Here is a 4876-nt window from a genome sequence, read left to right on the forward strand (position 1 = left end):
ACCCAAAGTCGAAGACTTTAATAAACAAATTTGTATCACACAGAAAAGTCTACGGTAATAGATAAATCCGTCTCCCACGAATATACCTACGAGTTTTGTTCCGTCTTTTGATAAATCAAGGTGAACAGGAACCAATTGATAAACCGGACTTATATTCCCGAAGAACAGCCTAGTATTATCAATCACCTCACAATAATCCTAATCGACGCAGCGAAAAATGATATTGTGGAATCACAAACGATGAGACGAAGTGTTTGTGGTTACTTTTCTATCTTGCCTGAGATATAAATATCGAGCCAATTATTACAATTGTACTCGTAACAATAGAAGATGCAAGATCAGATCACACAACTATAAGAAAAGTAGTATCGGTCTGGCTTCACAATCCCAATGAAGTCTTTAAGTCGTTAACCTGATTTTAGAAGAAGAAACCAAAGGTTAAAGGAGAATCGACTCTATCAATGCAACTAGTATCACACGTAAGGTGTGGAGATTAGGTTTCCCATTTGCTAGAGTTCTCCTTTACATAGTCTTTCAAATCAGGGTTTGCAATCAATGTTAGCTTGGTAACAAAGCATTCAGTATTCACCGTTAGATAAAAACCTGATTAGATTCAAGCTAATATTTCTCAACCGTTGGATCGAAAACTTATCTTGATACACACAAATGAAATGTCCAATTTTGGGTTTATGTAGTTGTTCTCAAACATTAACATTTGTTGGTTCAACAATAGTTAACCAAATGGTTAGCCATATGATTATTTTCATATTCACCATATTCTTCTTCAACATAACTAGTTCAAATGACTCAAATGAACTAGTTAGAGAGTTGTTCAATTGATTAGATCTTATGTAACTACACAAGACACAATCGAAGCAAAAACGGTTTGATTCACTCAAATCGGTTCATGAACTTTATAGCCACGATTTGCAAAAGCATTCCTTAGTTTATATAAACATGAGTTCAAGAACAACCAATTTTAGATATAACTTTCTCAAGTTCGCGGACTGGGTTCGCGGGCTTAAGATCACGAAAGGAGTTCACAAACTCCAGCAGAAATTCTCGGGTCGAGAACTTCTGCCAGTTCGCGGACTGAGTTTCCGGACTTGGCTCACGCCACATTCCGTTTCTCTCGATCAACAAAGTTCGCAAACTTTGGTTCAAGGAATAAGGACTTATACATATATGTGTTTCCACAACAATGCTTATATCCTACCAATGGTTATGTAATCTAAACTCTCATTTCAATCATTGAAACATTCTTAGATGACGTTATATAGCCGTTATTCACAGACCATTTTTCTTCAGAGCAATTTTCAAAGTGATTGAAACATAACATGACATTCGTCACTAGGTAAAGATGAATTTGGAAAAAGCAAAAGCTTACCAACAAATATTTCGATAAACAGATAGGCGATTTACACTCGGCTCGAAATAGCAAATGTGTATAATGAAAGTCTATATATCAAAACGACTTTTATCTCAAGAGTAGGAGATAGAGTAGATAGACTTTTGAGTGACAAATAAGTTCAAGTCTCCACATACCTTTTAGTCGATGAAGATGCACCAGTTCCTTGAGTAGGCCTTCGTCTTGTATGATGATTGCCATGGAGTCTTGAGATCAACTACACTTTCTATCCTAGTCCGATACCTATAGCTATATAGGATAGAAATCAAGACTTATAGTTTTGATCACTAACATTGACAAATATGCTTGAGATAGCAACGCATGCGAGTTCCACCGAGCAATGCTCTAACACATTAGATATTTAACTAGAACTTCATAATACTTCTTCATGCATATACTTCATTAAAATCAACTTCGATCTCCACCAAATATCTCCAAAGCGGTGATATGAATGAATGGAGTTCCATGATCCGTTTGGTGTAAATTCAAAGCATCTTCACGACTACTATTTGATGCCCTTAATGAAGCGAAAAAAAACTTGCAATAACGCATGATGCTTCCTAACCGACATTGTAGGGATTTTTGGCATCTTCCATTAGAATTACCATTGATTCTCGCAAATTCTTAAAGAACTTATTTCCAAAAGGTGTTGGTTGTTAGAGACTTTTCTAAAAGATTTGTGTTTTTTATTTTGCGAAAACTTCTCACCAAGTCATTGTCTTCGGCAATTGAGAATCCAACCATACTTGAAGTTTGAATTGAGAATTTGGGAGAAGAAGAAGAGAGTAAGACTTCACAGGTTTGGGGTGGAAATTTTGATCTGAAAATGTAGCCGTTAGACAAGCGTTGAACCAAACAGCGCCTGAGCGCTGAATAGAACAACGCTTTACCTAACATCCGCAAGATCAAAAAAATATCCGTTATTTTCAATGACAGAGATGTCAGCGCTGTACCATTCTGCGCTCTGGCGCTGCACCATTCCTCGGCGACTAATTTAAGCCATCAGATCAAGACGACTGTTAGATCTCAACGGCTATGATTTAGTGGACGTTTGAAACCTCAACAACTATATTTTCAGGCTACCCTATAAATAGAGAACTACTTCTCCTTCATCCCTCACACCAAAATAAATTGATTCTCTTCTTCATTGATTTTCTTCTTCTTCTTCTTCACATGATTTTGTTCATACAAAATTATGGCACACTTTACTACACAAGAGTATGAGGCACTAATTCTTGGTTGGGTTATAGCAAACAACGATCCGATTAAAGGAAAAGATCAAAAGAGCCCAATATTTTGGAAGAAGATTATTGAAGAGTTCCATAAAAGAATAGGCCCTAATGGTACCGAAAGGGATAAAAAGTCACTGCAATCAAGGTGCAACACGTTGAGAACCGACGTGAGAAGATATATTTCACATGTTAGGCCTTACTTCCGAAACAAACCTTCGGGGTTGAATGAACATGATTATGTAAGTACTTGAATATTTATTTTTTTGATGTTTTTTTCCCATTTTGGTCTCTTTCTTTCTTTCTCTAAATTTTTTCTTTCATTCTTTCTCTAATACATTTTTTTCCCAGTATCGTCTTGGACAACAAAATTAAGAAGCAGAGTATAAGAGACTTTGGAGATGGATAATGATGATGGAGTTGGTACTTTCACTCAACCTACTCAAGACAATGAAGCTGATACTTCCGCTCTGGTATCTATGGATGAAGATTTGAAGGATATGGCAGTGTTTCGTAGCTCATCATATACTCATAATTCTGAAACCTCAGACATATCTCATAGAAGAAGTTTTTTTCGAACAAACAGATGATGTTAGAAGTGCACGAAGAGATAACGCAAAGAAAATGGCTCGTGAGGCTAAAGCATCGCAAAGAGCAGATGGAAAAACGGATAGGCTTATCGAACTTCTTGAAATATCACAGAACAAAGGGTTGCAAAGTATGAAACAAAGGAAGAGTACCTCAAGAATCACATGAAAAACTCTACAATCTTGGGAAAAACACGACAAAGGAAAGCTCACTTGAAGATCCTACGCCAAAACTTAAATGAATTAGAGAAATGGGAGAAACCCCTCTACAAACTATGGAAGAACGATATTTTGGTCTGTAATGGATTACCACCAATCCCCTAAATTAAAGTGATATATTAGTAATAGTTTAAGATATTTAGAAGTTCATTTTTAATTAAGTTATTTAGAAGTAGGATTTCAATTTCATTGTACTTTTTTTTTATTTCTTAAGTTATTTAAGTTATATTAATTTCACTGTAATTTTTGAATTTCTTCAAAAAAAGAATTGTAACTTTGTTTTGCAATGTAACGAAAGATATTTCCCTTACTTTGGTAAATCTTTAAATTTTGAAACAAACAACCTTTGGAACAAATTGTCAAACATTTCACAATCCAAAAGCTGAAAACATAGTCATTGGTGATGTAAAAACTAGGTGTAGGAAAAAAAAGGAACATTTAAAAATTCAGAATTTGATAAAAATAGCCTTTGTGGTGTAAAAGTGGTGTAGGAAAAAAAAGGTCAAGCGTTCTATTGTGCAGCGCTGCGTAGGAGCGCCGAATGGAACATCGCCTGGGTCTGGCGCCGAATAGTTCAGCACAGATGCTATGGAATATTCGTTCAGCGCTGAACCATTCAGCGAAAAGGTCATTTTTCAGCGGTGAATAAAGATGACGGAGTTGTTACTTTCACTCAACTCAACCTACTCAAGACAATGAAGCCGATACTTCCGCTCCAGTATGTATGAATGAAGATTTGGAGGATATGGCAGTGTTTGGTAGCTCATAATCTAATCATAATTCTGAAACCTTAGACATATCTCGTAGAAGATGTTTTTGCGCACAAACAGATGAGTTTAGAATTGCAGGAAGAGGTAAGGCAAAGAAAATGGCTCGTGAGGCTAAAGCATCGCAAAGAGCAGATGAAAAAATGGATAGGCTCATCGAACTTCTTGAAAAATCACAAGAAAAAAGGGTTGCAAAGTATGAAACAGAGGAAGAGTACCTCAAGAAGCACAAGGAAAACTCTACTATCTTGGCAAAAACACAACAAAGGGAAGCTAACTTGAAGGTCCTACGCCAAAACTTAAATGAATTAGAGGAATGGGAGAAACCCCTCTACAAACTATGGAAGAACGAGATTTTGGTCCGTAATGGGTTACCATCAATCCCCTAAATTAAAGTGATATATTAGTAATAATTTAAGTTATTTAGAAGTTCATTTTTAATTAAGTTATTTAGAAGTAGGATTTCAATTTCATTGTACTTTTTTTATTTTTTAAGTTATTTAAGTTATTTTAATTTTAATGTAATATTTGAATTTCTTCAAAAAAAACATTATAACTTTGTTTTGCAATGTAGCGAAAGATTCCTTTACTTTGGTAAATCTTTAAATTTTAAAACAAACAACCATTGGAACACATTGTCAAACATTTCACAATTCAAAAGTTGAA

This window comes from Papaver somniferum, unplaced genomic scaffold (assembly GCF_003573695.1).
Source record: "Papaver somniferum cultivar HN1 unplaced genomic scaffold, ASM357369v1 unplaced-scaffold_160, whole genome shotgun sequence".
In the NCBI taxonomy this organism is placed as follows: Eukaryota; Viridiplantae; Streptophyta; class Magnoliopsida; order Ranunculales; family Papaveraceae; genus Papaver; species Papaver somniferum.